Raw genomic sequence first — 19604 nt, 5'->3', positions numbered from 1 at the left:
GTCTACACTGATGCAGTCCCGTGCCAGGACACAGCTCGGTGAGTAGACTATGAACTGGATTAGGCACCCTCTTCCCCTCAGCCAAGCATTTTTGTACATGGCACAACTGTACAGGTCAGCCCTGAGTTCTTACACCCAATGAAGTGAATTAGGTTTTTGTACTTAGGGTGAGAATTTTGTCCCAGAAATTCACTATATCCCCATTACACTGTTGACCAATTGAAGAGACCATCAGTGCCTTAACATCTAAGTTGAAAATTACTGTTCAGAGACCTCTAGGAGTTTTTGCAAGTGTCATCTCATTTATTCAGTAGATATTTAGTATGCACTTATGTACAAAGCACAAGCCCCCTCCAGGAGCCTAAAGCTCTTTGGAAAGACCACAAAAACTGCGATAAATCACTGTCGCTGTGGTAGGCAGCTTCTGACATGGTCCCCAGTGATCCTCACCTCCTGGTATTAATGTGTTTGTGTGAGCTCCTCCCCTTGAAAATAGGCCAGACCTATGGCTAAAGGGTTCTAACACATTATAAAGAGCAGTCTATAGCAAAAGTGATGGTCTGTCGCTTCCCTGACAAGGTCACAAAAGGCTGACTTCCATCTTGCCAGCGTTCTCTCACTTGCTCACTCCGGTAGAGCAATCCACCATACTGTAGATGCTCTATGGGGAGACCCATATGGCAAAGATCCGAGGGCTCCAGCCAACGGCTTGTGAGGAACTGAGGCCTCAGTCCAACAACCCATGAAGAACTGAATTCTGCCAACAACCATGTGACTGAGCAAGGAATTGGATCCTTCCCAGTCAAGCCTTGATATTAACGCTACCTTGTGAGAGACCCCAAGCCAGACAGGACCCAGATGCCTCACCTACACAAACTGTGAAATAATGCATAAATGTTATTTTATTTGGGGGTAATTTTTTATGCAGCACAAAGCTATAATCACAGGGTGTCAGGCAGGACCGTGGTCATCTCCAGGCTCCACTTCCTTGAGTAGGGAAGGATTCACTTCCACATCCACTCACAAGATCGTTGACAGAATTCAGTTATTCAAAGGCTGTTGAACTGAGGGCCTCAGTTCCTTGCTGGCTGTTGGCTGGGGACCATCCTTAAGTCTTTACCACATTAGTCTATGGGCTAGCTCACAACATGGAAGTTGTCTCCCATCAGAGTGAGCAAAAGAGGGCAAGCAAGGCAGAAGCCAGGGTCTTTTTGTACCTAATCTCAGAAGTAACATCCCATCACGTTTGCCATTTTCTATGGGTTAGAAGCCCACACTCAAGGGGATGAGATTACACAAAGACAGGAACTCCAGGACGTGGAGCTCATGGGAGGCCATCTTTGAAGCAACCCACTGCGTCTTCTCTGTCATTTCCTCACCCCATCCCTTCCCCAGGCCCTCACAAGGCCTGGGAGATTCTCTCTGCCCCACTGTCTCTCCATTCTCCCATCACCATGTTAATTTGTACACAGCCTTTGCAACTATGTAGATTTTGGCCAAGCCTCCTAATGAGCCCACCTACCTTCTTTCTACTCTCCCAACTGGTACTCAGAAAACTGATTACAATTTTCAAGACATCACATTGTATCATATAATTTTTCTATTTGAAAATGGTCACTGGTTCCCAAATTCCTCTTCTATCAGTAAAGACTTTTCTCAGTCTAACTCAATGTACTGTTCCAGTAACACTTTTCTTCCCACTCCCCTCCAACCATACAGGTATACTCATTGTCCCTAGATCACAGCCAGCCAATCTCCCTTTCCATGGCTTTGTGTGCTGTTCCCCTCCCTTAAATATTCTCCCCCTTCTCTCCAGCTATCTGAATTCTCCCCCAAATTTCATGACTCAGCTCAAGTCTGTCTCCTTGCTGAAGCTTTAAAACTTATGACAGAGTGTCTGGACATAGCTGGTCAAGTAATCTATGTGTTAGCATAGTTCGGTTCATTCTGGAGCCAAATGGCCTCTTCCTCCTCCTGATTCTTGAATTACCCCTTACTCACTGAACCTCTGGTGTGACACTTATCACAGACTTCCATTAGTTTGCAGTTCAGTAGAAAAATAATAAGCTATCAATAGCTGCGTATTAATTGAGGGTGTGAAACAAGTTTGGAGAGAGTAGAATCTACCATCAACCTTGACCATAGTCACGATATGTTCTAGAGCTGTCCTATCAACCTTCATAGGATTCTATTGCTTATTATCCTGTTTTCAGGGATTCATCATTAGCCCAGAGACTGTACAACAATTTACATTCACAAGCATGAAATTCTTGGAGTTCTCAGACACTATTTCTTAGCTTCACCTATAATGTAGTGTAACAGTCTAACAGAAAACAAAAACTAATAATTAGTGTCACCTACTAAATACCCTAGATTATGTTGTTCTATCTAATCCTCACAACAACCCATTTTACAATAGAGAAAATGGAGACCCAGAGAAGTTAAGTAATTTGCCAAAGCTAAATTACTTTTGGTGACTGGTGAGACCAAGATTCCAACACCAATCTGACTGATTCCAAATCCCATGCAACTCCCTCTTCTGGACATAATAACTGGGAGATATGGCCTCATGCATGTTTAGGAGAAATCATATTTATTTTGCATGGTTATCGTTGGATGGAAGGCAGCCTATACCATTCTCCCTGAAATGATTTTATCGTCTTTTAGCAGCTGTGCCAATCCAATCTGTGCCTGTAGGAAAATCATCTTTCTCTACAACTCCAAATGAAATGAAGTACAGACTAGAAAACCCACCAAGAAAATTTAATTGTAAAGAGGGATGGATGGTGGAATTTGATGGAATCATCCTATCCCACACCAGGTCCTCTAATGTCATATACTTATTGGTCTTGGAAAAAAACAAATAGTTTTTTTTTTCCAGAAATAAGTTGCCTTCAGATCCTATCTTCTGAAAGAGCTTTTCTGGAGAGATATCAGCATAATATATTTTAAAAAACAAACACACAAATGTGGTTCCCAGAAATGGAAAGGGATATAAGGTACAGCTTCATTTCAAATTAGCAAACCTTATCCCAAAGATATCTAAGGTAGTAACTGCTTGATTAGTACTCTTTCCTGGGCTCTCCAGAGCCATCCATTCAGAGACTGTCAGATGACAGTGTCTAATGTTGACATTAGCTGAGACCATCCATCTGACAAAGCTGAGGGTGCAGAAAGAGTCAGGGGGATGCTAAAACTGGATTGATCGAGGTCTGGGAAACATCTGTCTGGGAACCATGAGTGTGGCCCGCGGACAGAGGGGGGCAGCAGAGAGCTGCTGGAGAGGTAGGCTCATCAGGGAGCTTCCAAGGGGGCAGGTGGTTCTGGTCACCATGGAGACCTTGGCTGGAACATCCTGCCCCAGGGTCAGTAACCCAGCTGAAGAATTAGTCCTGTTGAGATTCCTGGCTGGGATTCACACATAGGACACTCCATTTTCCACACTGTGGCCAGAGATCTTCATAAACCTGCCTCTGATCATGTCATTCTCCTGCTAAAAAGGCACTTTAATCAATCTTCCCATTGCTTAAAACAAGTTCTCAAGCTTTAGTGTGTATCAGCATGACTTGGAGGACGTGGTAAAACATAAATCACTAGGGCCCCACTCTCAGAATTTCTGATAGGCTAGGTCTGGGACGGGACCCGAGATTTTGCATCTCTCACAAGGTCCAGGTGATACTGATGTTGCTGGCCCCCAGTGGTCCAGGGACCACACCTTCAAACCACCAGCTTAGAAGATGCTGAGCTGCCATCCCCCTCCTGTCTAATTCCTCTTGTAACCACTCACTTCCACCCTCACACACTCTGCTCTACCTGGGGACTTCCTTCAGCTCCCCAAGGGAGCCGTGGCTCCCCACACCTCTTGGCCTGTTCACATCTGCCCTCTCCACTGATACGCTCACCCTCCATCTCTTCACCTGGCTGATGCTTACTTGTCTTAGGTCCCTAGTTAGACGCCTCCTGCTTACGATCTCCCATAGCGCCCTGTGCTTCACCTCCTACACTGTGTTGCAAATAACCGTGTGTGTGTGTGTCTATCCTCCTTGTGAGAGCAGGGGCTCACCACCACACCTGCCACGCTCAATCCACCATCACCCCTCTCATCTGGATTCTCACAGTAACCGTGCTACATTTCTCTGACCATCTCCCTTTTCTGTTCTCGATGACTATTTCAAACAATCTTCATTCTCTTCAGATCTCTAACCTTCACACCTCCTCTATCACACTAGACAGATGGCCTTGCCTACTCCCTCAAGGAGAAAATAGAAGCCACCAAACAGAAACCTCGCAACTTCCCACCACCAAACTGACAAACCCACCAGCATCTGTACCCACCGCATCCCCCTGACCTCCTGTTACAACAGAGGAACTGCCTGTATTTTCTAAGCCTGTCTAAAGCCAGACTCTCCATCTATGCAGTGGTTTCCCCTCTCCTGCTACCTCAAAAACCCCCACTATCAACACACCTTCTCCACGTTTCTTCAACTTCTTCCTCTCCCCTGATTTTCTACCTGCTATTTTCAGAACTCGCTGACCTTTCTCTCCTATAAATAACCATCCTCCTTAGGCTCCATGTCACCCTGAAATTACTGTTTGCTCCTGCCCCTCCAAATATGTCCAACTTCATGATTTCCGTTTCCTCATCTCCCATTCACGCCACATGCCATTTTTCCTCAGAAACTGTACTAAGGTTGTGAAGGAACTTTCTTTAGCGAATCCAAGGAATCTTTCAGTTCCCATCATCCTTGCCCCAGGTGACTCCTTCTTCCCCTAGTTTCCATGACATCCCAGCCAGGTCTTCTACCCATCTGCCCGTTCCTCCTGTAAATGCTGGTATTCTGTTGGGTAAATCCTAGGACCTCTTGTCTGAAGTCTGCCTGGATAACATGTCCATTACCGTCAATTCAGTTACTACACACATACCAACCACTCCCTTTACAGGAGAGGTCTCCAGCTCTCTGACATCCAGATTCAGAAAACAAATTGCCCGTTCTATGTATTTTTCTTTGGTGTTCAGAGGTCCCTCATACTCAACCGAACTTATGATCTGCCCCCAAACATGCTCCTTCTAGGTGCTTGTTATTGAAGGAAATGGCCCCAGGCACATGGTCTTGACACTTCCCTCTGTCTCCTACTCCCCGCTCACCAAATCCATAATTCCTCAATTCTACCAGACTCTCTCCCTCTCCCCCACAACCACAGCCCCAGCTACCATCCTCTCTCTCACAGCTACAGCCATCAGGCTCCTTGAAATATCTCTGGCCCCATCCAATTCATTTCTCCCACTTTGCTGGAGAGGTCCTTCTAAAAACAAATGTCACCTCTTTGTTTAAACCCCACGATGGGTATCCATCACTGGCGGGATACTTCAGTCTTGTTTTGACCCCATACCCCAGCCACCAAGCATGCAGCCCGTACCCACCTCAGGGTCTTTACACATTCTCTTCTCTCTCTGGACTCCGGCTCTCACATCCATCCTTGCCTAGTAAACTCCCGTTCATCCTTTAGGGCTCAGCTTCAGGTTCTCTGAGGGAAGTTTCATCGACCTTCCACCAGCACCCACTACCCTCTCTGCCTACACACTCTCCCTGCATCTCTTCGCCTGGATGGATTAAGTTTACCAGTTAAGCACTCTCACAGCACGCTGTACTTTGCCTTCATAGCACTCAGCACAGCTGTGGTCCATCAATTATTTGTGAAAATATTTTTTAATGCCTCTTTCTCTTCCTCTAAGGATCACACAGCCAAAGATCAAATCTTCCTTATTCTCTGCCGTATCTCTACTACCTTTTATGATGCCTGGCTTGTACTGAGCTGACAACAACTCTTTGTTGAAGAAATCATGAATGATTAGAGAAAAATATGCCATAATTTGAGATTCAACACCTCCTGGACTGATGCTTTGCTGATTCTCTGCATTTCGCAATTTCCTCTGTATTCAGCAGATAATAAATAATAGCTCATACCTCTTCAGAGCTTTCTATTTGTCTGTGGCTGTCCTAAGTGTATTACATTCTCACAAAATTCCTGTGAGCTAGATACTATTATTATCTCCATTGTATAGTAGCAGAAACTAAGGCACAGAAAAGTGAAGAAACTTACCCAAGGAAACAGAGCTGATCAGTAATAAGCTGGGCTATAAATCAAGATAGTCTGGCCTACATCCTGTGTTCTTAAACACTATGATATACTGTCTCTCAAAATCTTTGTGGTACATACAAGGAAGACCTCTGTTGAGTGTGGAGACTTTTGCATTAATAAGCCTGCTGTTACAGAGAAAGGAAGACAAAAAAATTTTGATACATCAGTGGTTCTCATAATTTAATATGCATTACAATCGCCTAGAGAGATTGTTAAAATACAGATGCCCCGGCACCAGATGCACCTGGTCTGAGGGGGGAGGCCCAAGAATTTGCATTTCTAACAAGTTTCCAGGAGATGCTGATACACTTGGTCCAGGAGCACGTTTTGAGGACTACTGCAGGACAGAAAGGATTTTCACAAGCTTTCTCAATCTTTAAAAATGCTTGGTACCCTTCCTCTGCAATCTACAAGGAAAAGAGGGTGGGAGGGAAGATGTTCAAGAGAAAATTTTAAATGCAAACAAAATAGAACAGGAGTAGGTGGTTTTTCAGATTTCTCATCCACCAGATTCTCTTCACCTCTTTCCTCCAACCTCACTGAGCGGGTTGTGGTATGAACCTCCTTTTGAAGAAATGAAAGTGTTTACCTCTAACACGATGAGTGGGCTCGATAGCTTATCTTGTTTATGCTCAAAACAACTCCACAAAATCACTATTATTATCCCTGTATTAAAGAAACTGAGACTCCAAGAAATTAAATCCCTGACCTAAGAGCACAAAGCTAGAAAAGAGAGTTCCAACTCAAATTCAGGCTGGTGTGACCCCAAATCCCTAGCTTTACCATGAATTGATACTGGCCTTCATATTTGCATTCACCCTTTTAATTCTCCTCAATGCACAAATGACAAAAAGTAATTTCTCCACATTCATACAGACACTGTCAACTGAAAAACACAGATCGAAATCCATCTTTCTCCCCAAAATATGCTTTTAATGCCTCTTCTGCTGGTTACTTCTTTGAAGTTGGTTGCCATTGATTTCAAATGTAGAGTGAAAAAACTCAAGATTTTGAATCAAAGAATCATTAGAACCTCTCTAAGAAGTATACAGCCCCCCAAAATAACCACGGAATGGTTTGTATTTCTTAAACCACTAGACATACCACATCTCCTCGCCCTCCTGGGTTGGTTGAGGAAGGCTTTTAGAATTCCCTGCAGGGCTGTGAGGCCGTCCATCCCCCAGGACTAATCACAAATATTTTATAAAGATGAAGTTTCGTTATGTCTTTGTTCTTTGTATCTTGGCTTTTGTTAGCGCATTTTAATTAGGATCTGGTATCTGCAATAAACAGTAAACATAAAGAGCTTTGCAAAAATGTATTAGACTGTTTGTTTTCACACTCTAATGCATATTTGCACAATTTTACCATGAAAAAAGGAAAACATGCTAAGCTCTTGGGCTCTATCCCAAATGTCCTGGAATAGAATCCGGAAATTACTAAAAATGCATCATATTCCAGCAATTAACCTAAGAAACGAGAGTCCATTCTCTGTGTGAAAAAAACATTTTTGAGGGGAAAAGTCTGTGGAGGAGAAGGCGTCTCGATAACACATGTATCACATTCTCCAAACTGGTTTTGAAATTTGGACTATTTCCCTTTCATTCTAAAAGAGCTTAATAAACAAATTAAGTTGAGTAATGTTTTGTTTTTCTCTTTCAGAGTGTTAAGAAAGCCGCTTCTACTAAACGAAGACGGGAAGGACTGCTAAGCATGAAACGAGGGATAAAATAATCACATGTGGTCTCATTTTTAAAAGTTGCTGGGGATTAATAATTTTCTTGCTAAATAGTTATTCACTAGAATGAATTATTATTAGAACAGTAGAATCGTGGTGAATGCTGATGACAAATGATAGTTTGGGGGATTATATTTGAACATATCCTAATCAAAAAGTAGCAAAAACTTTAAAAATCTCCAAATGTGGCTCTTGTGTACAATTGTTATTGATAGGACACCTTGATAGTGTTCGAATACGATGCAAAAACCATAAAAGTGTGAGCAATTCAGAAGCAATAAAGTGATTTTCCTTCTGTATCAATCCCTTAATATGTTTCCAAATAAAACACAGGATTAAGTAATTTATTTTGTTGCATGATTTATTTAAGGATTGAAACACAGTAAACAACAGATAAAAGGCATAGTCCCAGGCATCAATTTAAAGTATAAAAATCATTATATTTTATTAGAAGGAGATACATAAAAATGCCAAAGTGATCTGTAAAGAAAGGAAAAGTGTTAGCTCATAGGCCCCAAGTCTAAGTTAGACTTGGTTTCTCTAAATCCCCTTTAGGGGAATGATATGGCTGAATTTAATTAGAAATCTGTTTTTGTAAGCTTAAAGTTGTGAAAGAAGTTAAAAGGTTGGATCATGCAAAAATAAAAATGGCTGTGAGGATCTTAGGGAATTTGAACCCGTAAACTTAGATTTTATTTCCTGCCAACTGTTTGCAGGAGGATTAAGAGATGTACAGGAATTATTAGTTTTTGATAAAAACCAGCATTTTATAAAGCAATTAATTTTTCATTAGTTCCACATAATTTTGGCAAAATATAGTTTTGTTCCAATAAAACTATTACATTTCAAGAGGTTACTCTAAAATATAGCCATTAACTTTGCATTAATTCACCAGATTTATAATAGGCTAAACTACAGGCAGGAAAGCAGTAAAAATTTTTTCAGAGTATATTAGAATTAAAAAGAAAAAATTAAGATGAAAAATATTTTAAAAAGGTCATAAAACTTCTAAATTTCTAAGCGTGGTTATGCATTTATTTAAAAGACATTTTCCTATAATGTTTCTTAAGCATATAAAATGAATTGTACAAAGTTCACCTTAAGTTTTTGTATGGGGTTATCTTGGAAATATCAGATATTTTATTACAATACATGTATGTTATAATTACAATAAATGTATGTTATAATACAATAATAAAATATACTTTAAGAATTAAGAAAAATACTTATTATCACTGAAAATCTATTCACAGAGACATAAACTACCCTTCCCAATGCTAGAACTACTTCAACGCATCCACAAAATTCCACTCAGATGGCCCATTCACCCAGATTACTGGAGTGTCTCCCCTCCAGTTCGAGGTCTTTAAACTTCACCAGAATGACAAAGAAGCCTAGTTGAGTGAGGATAAGAGACCTCAAATTCCCAGCAGGAGAATGTTTCTTAACTGTTTACCTCCAATTAGGCCTCAATGGACAACACTAATCTCTACCACCAACCTGCTCCAGGTCAGAGCCCCCTCTCTCCAGCTCACTGCAGTATTCTCCTACCAAGTCTCTCAAATCCCATTCTTGTTCCCCATCGCAACTCAGTTTCCATACTGTGGACAGAAAGACCTTGTAAAAAATGTAAGTCATGGAAGCAACCTAAATGCCCATCAACAGATGAATGGATAAAGAAGATGTGGTATGTGTGTTTATATAGATAGAGAGAGAGAGAGAGATATATATAAACACACAATGGAATACTAATCAGCCATTTAAAAAAATGAAATAATGCCATTTGCAGCAACATGGATGGACCTAGAGATGATCATACTAAGTGAAGTAAGTCAGACAGAGAAAGGCAAATATCATATATACGTGGAATCTAAAAAAAAAAATGATACAAATGAACTTATTTACAAAACAGAAACAGACTCACAGACATAGAAAACAAACTTATGGTTACCAAAGGAGAAAGGCGGGGAAGGATAAATTAGGAGTTTGGGGTTAACATATACACACTACTATACGTAAAATAGAAAAACATCAAGGTCCTACTGTATAGCACAGGGAACTATACTGAATACCTTGTAATAACCTATAGTGGAAAAGAATCTGAAAAAGAGTAGATATATATATACTTGTATAACTGAATCACTTTGCTGGACACTTGACATATTGTAAATCAACTATACTTCAATAAAAATTAAAAAATAAAGAAGTGTTTTTTTTTTTGTTTTGTTTTGTTTTTTTTTTTATAGCGATTCATTTATTAGTATATAGGCTGGACTACCATGAAGCAATCGTATTGCTGCTTCTGCATTATCAATGCATGTCATTATAAATTTTCATCTTATTTTTTCATTTTTGATGTCTAGTGTCAGTAATACATATAACATCTAAGTGTTTTGTATCATATAAAACAATGTTGATGTAGGTACTGACAGACAATTCATCTTGTAAACAGATAATGTAAACTTACAGTATTGATAAGTACAGCACAGCACTATAAAAGTATTTTCTCTTCCTTATGATTTTCTTTTTTTTTTTTTTTTATTATTCTTTTTTTTTTTTTTTTTTTTTTCACACACACACACTGTATTTTATTTTTACAAGAGATAAATCGACTGACACCAAGCATTGTACATGGATGACCACAACAAAAGCAACAATGATTGCAATTACCAAACATGAAACACACTCATACTATGTCATAGTATTGACATTCAGTCCAGTAATCCTCCACTGTAACAGCTTAAAGAAGTGTTTAAAAAGTAAACCAGACCCTGTCTTTCCTAAACTGAAAATCCTCCTCTGGTTTCCCTTGTCCCTTGACTAGAATCTCACTCCTACAGAACCCTTGACTTCTGTTTCTCTCCTCTGAGTAACACTTTCCTTGGCAGTCAGTGCAGCCCAACCCTGTGAGGTTCCTTCAAGTATCCTGTCCCCACTCCTATCCCTGGTCATGCACAGGCACCAGAAAAATGCTGAGTTCCTATGTTACCACCACTTTGGTTCTAAGACATTTGTCCCAGCATGTTCTTGATGAGACTTTCTGTCCATGCAGTTTTCAGATTTGTTGCCTGGTTTTGTGCCTCTTTTTGCCCTTTGGACGGGGCAACCAATACACTCCTTCACATAGGATCCTGACCCCCTCTCAAACGTCACCTTTTTACAAACCCAGCCTTGTTCAGTGTAGGCCCAGCATCTTCTTCATGAGTCCTGCTCAAATGCGAGGTACCTTTGATTAGGTTATACCAGCACCATGTGGGTCCAGGGAAGAACCTCACAATCTAGTATTAACCTATTCTCTAACGACTGCACGTGTGCTCATATTGTCTCCCCCGCCCCCCAGTAGCTCATTAGGTCTTTGAGGGTAAGCTATGTACTTACTTATTTACATTATGTTAGTGGAGTGCTGAGGACTTAGCAGATGTCATACCCACCATGTGCTCAGCTCAGGGCATGATGGGTCTTCACAATGAGCTGGCTCCCAGACAGGCATGAAGGCAGGACTGAGGAAGCCAAACTAGGAGTGGGCCGATCATTCACTCATTCACTCAATAACCACTCACCCAGCAACCTCTATATCCTGATACCTATGCTAGATGATGCAGAGAAAGAAATGAGTGAACCATAGCTACTTTTCATTTCTTTCCAAATTCTTGAATCTCCATCAGCATGCACATGGTACATTCACAACACACATGCACACATACATACATTTTTGCTTCTGTGCTCAGTATCTTTTAGACTGCTTTACTAAGAATAGTGGATCATTGTGTATGTAGAAAATCCAAGAGTAAAATGGAAAACAATGAAAACTAATAATAGAATTCACTTACGTGATAAATTGGTGGATAAATGTACAAAAATCAATTTCCTGTATACAAACAATAATCAAGTAGAAAATTTTCCCATTTGCAACACCAATGAAAAGTATAAAATAGTTAATAATAAACCTAATAAGAAGTATGTATAAAGAAAACTCTATATGTTTTTGAGGCACATAAAAGAAGTCTTGTGTAATTTTAATGGAATATAACATTTCTGTATCAGAAAACTCATTACATGAGGTGTCATTTGACCCCCAAATGATTTAGAAATATTATGCAATGTCAATTAAAATCCTCTAAAATTTTTGGAATAAGGCGAAATGATGTTCTTGTGAAAGGATAAATGGGAAAAATGCAAAAAAAGAAAAAAGAAAAGAATAATTGTGTTAGTTGTCTACTGCTGCATTAAAACTTACCTCAAAGTTTAATAGCTTAAAACAACAAACTTTTTATTATGTTAGCTCCTGTGAATCAGGACACCGAAGTTGTTTAGCTGGGTGCCTCGGGCTCGAGTTATCTCCCAAGGTTACAGTCAAGGTCTCAGCTGGGACTGTCATTAACTGTCATCTCCTCTAATGGCTCCACTGGGGTAGGATCCACTTCCCAGCTTACATAAGTGGTTGTTGGCAGGATTTGATTCCTCCTGAGCTATATTGGACTGAGCACCTCAGTTCCTCACTGGCTGTCATCAGGAGACCCCCTTCGGGTCCTTGTCACTTGGCCATCTCCACAGGGCAGCTCACAATGAAGCAGCTGGCTTCTCTCAAAGCAAGTGAGAAAACAAGAAAATATCCAAGATGGAAGCCACAACGTTCTTGTAACCAGAAGTGACGTAACATTACCTTTACCACATTTTATTCACCAGGGAGTCACTAAATCCAGCCCACACTCAAGGAAAGGAGAATAACCAAGGGCATGAATACAAGGAGGCAGAGATCATAGAAGCCCATCTTAGAGGCTGCTTACCCAATAATCAAGGGAAACTTGTACTGCCAGCATCAGAATATACCATGAAGCTATAATAACTAAAACAGCACATTACTGATGGCAGAGTAGACATTATTCAATGGTGCAAGATAGAAACCTTCAAACAAATAAAAGTATATGTAAGCATTTAGTACATTAAAATAGTGATCTTTAAATAAATGGGAAATCTCAAATCATGCTGAGAAAATTGGTTATCCATTTGGGAAAAAAAATATTATATTGGATCTTTGCCTCACTGTATGACCAAGATTAGTTCCAGGTGTTTGAATAGTTAAATATATACTTTTGAGGAGGGACATAAATGGGTATTCAGTTCTATCAGTAACATTTTATTTCTTAAGCTAGGTGAAGTATATGGATATTTGCTATATAATAGCAAAACTTTTAGCTCACTACACACCAGGAACTGTTATAAGTACTATACAAATGTTAATTTACTTAAATTTCAGATCTATCTTACAAAGAAAATTCTACTATTTCCCCATTTTAAAATACGAAAACTAAGGCACAAAATCTCACACCTTGACGATTCATGCTTATTGTATTAGTCATCTATTTTTACATAACAAATTATCCCCAAACTTAGCAGTCTTCAACAACTAACATTTATTATTTCATACAGATTCTGAAAGTCAGAAATCTAGGAGCAGCTTGGCTGATTCTGCACCAGGGACTCTCATGATATTGTAACCAATGGGTCACCTGGGGCTGTAATCATCTGAAAGCATGATGTTGCTGAAAGATCACTTCCAACTCTACTCATGTAACTGTTGGCCTGAAGCCTCCATTGTCTTCCTCACTGGCTACTGGTAGAGGGCCTCAGTTCCCCATCACGTGGACCTCTTCATAGAGTTGATTGAGTGAACTCACGGCATGGCAGCTAACTTCCCCCAGAGCAAGAAACATGAGAAGGGGAAAGAGAGAGAGAGAGAGAAATAGAGAGAGACGCCTCAATGTCTTATATGACCTAATGTCTGAAGACACACTCCATCATTTCTACAATATCTACTCATTAGAAGTGGGTCATTAAGTTTACCCCGTACTCCAGGGGAAGGAATTTTTTTGGTTGCATTGGGTCTTTGTTGCTGCACGTGGGCTTTCTCTAGTTGCGGCAAGCAGGGGCTACTCTTCATTGCGGTGCGCAGATTTCTCATTGCAGTGGCTTCTCTTGCTGTGGAGCACGGGCTCTAGGCCGCATGGGCTTCAGTAGTTGTGGCTCACGGGCTCTAGAGTACAAGCTCAGTAGTTGTGGCCCACAGGCTTAGGTGCTCCATGGCGTGTGGGATCTTCCCGGACCAGGGCTCAAACCCGTGTCCCCTGCATTGGCAGGTGGATTCTTAACCACTGCACCACCAGGGAAGTCCCAGACCTCCACCTTTTGAATGGAAGAGTGTCAAAGAATTTGTAGACTTATTTTAAACACCCATGAAATCAGGCTCAAAAGCTGATTGACTATTACATATATTGCCTCTTTTATATTATTCTTCATGCCAATTTCTATGTGTGAAATATTTCATAATAATTTAAAGGTTAAATATAGAAATTAAAATGATTAAATGAATCATAGGCAAGTATTTTTCAATGTTATGATGGGTAAGGGCTTTCTAAGCATGACACTCAAAATAGAAGCCAAAAAAAAAAAGGCTGAAAGGTATGACTATTCAATATTCTGTAATAACTTATATGGGAAAAGACTCTGAAAAAGAATGGATATATGTATATGTACGGATGAATCACTTTGCTGTACACCTGCAGCTAACACAACATTGTAAATCAACTATACTCTAATATAAAATTTAAAAAAATTTTTTTAATAAAATAAATGAAAGGTATAACTACATTTTTTAAACCTACATATCAAAATTCACCATCAGCAAAGTTAAAAGTCAAATGGAAAATTTAGAAAAAAATAGTTGCAACATATATGACAGATGAAAAGTTCCTGTCCTTAGTATCAAAGGTGCTTTAAAATCACTAAGAAAAAGATAAATACATTCATTGAATAATAAATTGACATAAATAGGCAATTAAAAAGAAAAAAATAGAAAATACAAAAAATGTGAAGAAAATATTCAGCTTATTTGATCTTTAGTAATCTAAGAACAGCAATTAAAAATGAAATCTGTATGTCTATGTCTTTTCAAGTTAGCAAAGATTGGAGAAACTATGGTATTTTCAACATTTGGAGGAAAAGAGAATTTCATATGTCCCCAGGTATATAAATGGATACAAATTCTGCAAGGAAGTTTTCACTATATACCAAAAACTTTAAAGAGTTGTTTGCCCTTTCACATAATAACTCTGCTTCTAGCAATTCATCTTAAGAACTAATTGGACAAAAGTGTACATATACAGATGATCATCACAGCATTTTTTATTACACTCAAAAAAATTGGAACAGCTTAAATGTCCAAAAACCAAAGGTTTTGTTAAATAAATGATGGTACAGTGGTGAATGATGGAAAACAACGCCATTAAGGTTTTAGAAGTATATTTACTGACATGGAGGAAATTTATGAGATTAAATGAATAATATATTTTAACTGGCATATATAACATGACACAATTTTTGAAAGAAAAATTTTTCAACGTTATGTGCATAAAGCATATGTTAATAGTGTTAAAATAAGCAAAAAGTTAATAACATTATCTTTAAATGATAAATTTTAGGTGATTTTTATTTTCATCTGTTTATTCCTGTTAAAAAAATACTACATGAAATAAGCCCAAATCATAAATCCAGAGTTAGTTCTTCAATGACCCCTCAGCCCTACTCCTTTCTCCCTCACTACGTGAATAAATGATAGAAGAGGCTGGAACCTGTTATCACCAATTAATAGTCATTAACCCCCTCCCCTCTAGCACCGCCTCTGTAATTTGCATAATACAGAAATGAGTCTGAAATCCTCTGCCCAGGATCTCCATGCACTTTACTGAACCTACTAGTGTTTCTGCTTTTAAGCTAGAACTTTAGGCAGCATTTCCAAAATCATGATATGTTCACATGTAAACCAAGTGATCAAAAATGTACATGAATACGAGCCTGTCTTACACACCTAAAAAGCTTACAGTAGCTTTTATCAGTGTAGTTCACCATTTCTCAAAACTGCATCTATGTCATCTGCCTCTGTCATTTTAGAGACGATTGAAAGTTTGATTTTGAATATGAAAAATTCTTAGACTGCATAACAGGTCTCTAATTGATAGTTAACCACTCATATTGAAAGGTAGCCAGGGCCAAATAGACTATCCATTTATTACCCTTATGTTCTTATGGATTAATGTTTTTAATTAATTTGGCCAAATTGTGGTCAACTTTCTGTTAAGAAAATCAAAATCCAAGAAAACAAGTAACCACTTTTTGATGTACAAAGAGAAATTCATATTCACTTAAATATTTTAAAAGGTCAAAAATGACCATATAAATTGCATACTAATAATAAAACATATTTCAAAAGGCAATGGCCAACATAGAGTACTATTCACTTTTTTAAAAATAGAGCACTCCTATTTTAGAGCAAGGAAGAATTTGCAATACAATGGATAACTTTAAAGATGAAGAAATTCTAAATTTTACTTGGTAAGAAAGAATAAGTGAATTTCATCTTCTTTTCTTCCTTAACTAATAAAAATCTTACAAGCTCCTTTATTCCTATAAGGCAGCACATACCATATCAAACCAATATAAACTTACAAAGACTTTTTGAAATTATGCAATTAGTTTATTCATTTGGAAAATTTTTTATGAGTGACTTGTTAATATTTTCCCACATCATCATTGATTATCTTTGGAAGAGAAGTATTGGCTGAATGGTACTTGTCCTTTTAGAATATCGAAGAAAATATTTCATTCTTTTAGAGTTATCAATTCCCACTGAGAACTAACTCCTCTGATGGTATTAAATAAATAATAAGAATAAAGTTACAATATCCAGTGTCTGGTTCAGCACCCATCTTAATGAGTTTTAAGCCCATGTTAAGTGCTTTGAAATCTTCAGAGAGTAGGAAGGACAATATATTGTACCACCCATTTGGAACGTAACATCATTCTATCAGAGATTAATATTTCAATTCTTCATATTATTTCAATATTTTCACTTTGATCTCTTTTGCATTGCCTATCTGTATTTTATGGAAGAAGCAGGGTTTAATATAATACAGAAATAAGCAAAAATTCTAAGGAGCTCAGAAATATTTGGAGGGTTGTCTGGTCCTTTCTACCATTGATTTTTTTTTTTTAATTAATTTATTTATTTATTTTTGACTGTGTTGGGTCTTCATTTCTGTGCGAGGGTCTTCTCTAGTTGCGGCAAGCGGGAGCCACTCCTCATCGCGGTGCGCGGGCCTCTCACTATCGCAGCCTCTCTTGTTGCGGAGCACAGGCTCCAGACGCGCAGGCTCAGTAGTTGTGGCTCACAGGCCTAGTTGCTCCGCGGCATGTGGGATCTTCCCAGACCAGGGCTCGAACCCGTGTCCCCTGCATTGGCAAGCAGGTTCTCAACCACTGCGCCACCAGGGAAGCCCTCTACCATTGATTTTTAATAAAAGCGTATTGCATTAAATTGAACAGCACCAAACTAGTACTTAAAAGAGGCATGTGTTACATAAGAGAAACAAGCGCTGGTCTCACTGTCTGTGGGACTGCTGGCTGATCATGTACCCAGTCGGAGCCTCAGTCGTCTCATCTAAAACAGTGATGGCTGGATGAGACAATCTCCAGCTGCAATATTCTTTGAGCACATGAAATCCAAGTTGAGAAAAACCTGTACTGAACATGTCTAATTAGGGTGGCTTGTGCTACAACATAGCGGTACTTACTTAGAAATGCCAACCTAAGAATCCTCAATTTTTGAAAACTCCAAAGTTCATACATTGAGAAAACCAAATCCCCTCCCAAGAAAGATAAAATAATCACCTTCAAATATCAATTCACCTTGACTAATGGCATAATTTGTTCAAAATACTTCTAGAATCAAACCAGTAATTCAGTCTGGAGCGTATCCATCCAGAGCCAAAGAAGTTTACTTTTATAAGTGAACATATCAGAGATCGTCATCTGCAAGCTACCCCTAAGTTCCCAAGGGTTAAGATATGTGGAAAATAAAAATAAACAAAAGGCTTTTAGTAATTACTTAACCTAACAGTTTCTTCCCTTTTCAGTATCATTAAGAATTCATTTCACAAAACTAACCAAAGTTTAGAAAATTCCATTTTGATTTCACTGCTAGTAGGTCTGACTCCCCTGAGATGAAAACACTGAGGGCCATTTCTTTGAGACTTGGGTCCCAGACAAAGCTTTGCCTTCCCTGAGAAAGGAGTACACTTCCTCCTTTCTGATGGCTGATTTGTAATTTATCATGCTTCCCTCGTACCCCACCTGCCAAGAAGCTTAGACTTAAGGTCGAAACCCAATCACAGCAACCACGTGAACGGTTGAAGTTAGCATATTTTCCTTGTCCTTTTTCCTATACCCTGCTTTTCTATTTTATTAACCTTGTTGCTAAGTCGCATTTTATAAGTCATTGCAAACTCTTTTGGAAAGAGGTGAAGTATAAATAAATACCACTATGAAATGAGCATAACATGTAAAAATTACAGTCTATATTTAAAGAACAACATTCTTCACATCTATACAAGGATATTAAAATTAAAAGTGAACTTATTTGGAAGTGAACAGCATGATATCAGCAAAATTTAGACAAGTAAGTTATTTGTTTATATGACGCTTCATCAACTGTCTCAATCCATTTTGCTTTATTAATCTCTCAGGGAAAATTGAGGCCTCTCTGAAGACTTGGAGTGTTCAATTAAATTAAATATTTTGTAAAAATACATGTAACTAATTTTTAGGTGAATGTCTAACTTCAAAGTGGAAACAAAACTCTTAAGAACTGGAGGCTCTGTGTTATTTAGGGGAGTGCTGGCTGCAATAACAAACCCAAAATGTATAAAGACTCAAAAACACATTTGAAGTTATTTTTTGTTCATGTAAGAGTCTGAGAGTTTTTTCTAGTTAGCAGGACAATCTCCTCCATGTGGTGCTTTTTTTTTTCTTTTTATAAATTTATTTATTGATTTATTTTTGGTTGCGTTGGGTCTTTGTTTCTGCGTGCGGGCTTTTCTCTAGATGCGGCAAGCGGGGGCTTCTCTTGATGAGGAGCACAGGCTCTAGGCACACGGGCTTCAGTAGTTGTGGCACGTGGGCTCAGTAGTTGTGGCGCACGGGCTTAGTTGCTCCACGGCATGTGGGATCTTCCCGGACCAGGGCTCGAACCCGTGTCCCCTGCATTGGCAGGTGGTTTCTTAACCACTGCCTCACCGGGGAGGTCCCGTCCTCCATGTGGTGCTTTAGGGACCTGGTTTCCTTCCATCTTTGGCTTCGCCATCCCCTAGGGCACCCAGCTAACAGAAAGGAAAACACTGACCTGAAAATAATATATCACTCCCACTCACATTCCATTGGTGAAGACTAGTAAGGGGGCCACAACTAGATATAAAACAAGGCCTGGGGGGTTTAAGGAGTTGGGACTAGGAAATGTAGATCATGGCTGAATGGCCGCTTTCCAGTAATGATTCCATACAGTGGAAAGGGGACACATAAACCCATGTGAGCAGCTTGCCCTTCCTGCTACAGGTTCATGCCTTTCCACCCTTTTGCTTTCTTTCTCCAAACTCTTCAACCTCTATGCAAGGGCAAACATTCAAACACCCAGTGGTAATTTGGAAGCCTAACTTGGTCTATGTCAGTCTAGGTTGCTGGCAGAGAAGAGCTGCTGGTAAAAGGCAGTTGACAGAACAAGGAAATCACATCAAAGAGAAGTAAACACCAGCCCTGAGATCATAAATGGACATCTTCCCTCTGTGCTGTTGAGTCCATGGGAAAGATAAACTGGATAGCCCAGGACAGACTCAAACTC

The 19604-nt window shown here is 39.3% G+C and overlaps 1 pseudogene; it reads right to left on the bottom strand.

Annotated features, from left to right (window-relative positions):
• LOC132365142 (vacuolar protein sorting-associated protein 72 homolog) overlaps positions 1-19073 on the bottom strand; it is a 41729-nt pseudogene extending 22656 nt beyond the window's left edge.
• Between the last annotated feature and the right edge of the window lie 531 nt (positions 19074-19604).

Source organism: Balaenoptera ricei, chromosome 4 (assembly GCF_028023285.1).
Source record: "Balaenoptera ricei isolate mBalRic1 chromosome 4, mBalRic1.hap2, whole genome shotgun sequence".
Taxonomy (NCBI): Eukaryota; Metazoa; Chordata; class Mammalia; order Artiodactyla; family Balaenopteridae; genus Balaenoptera; species Balaenoptera ricei.
The sequence above is the reverse complement of the archived record's forward strand: the minus strand, read 5'-3'. Positions and strand labels throughout refer to the sequence as shown.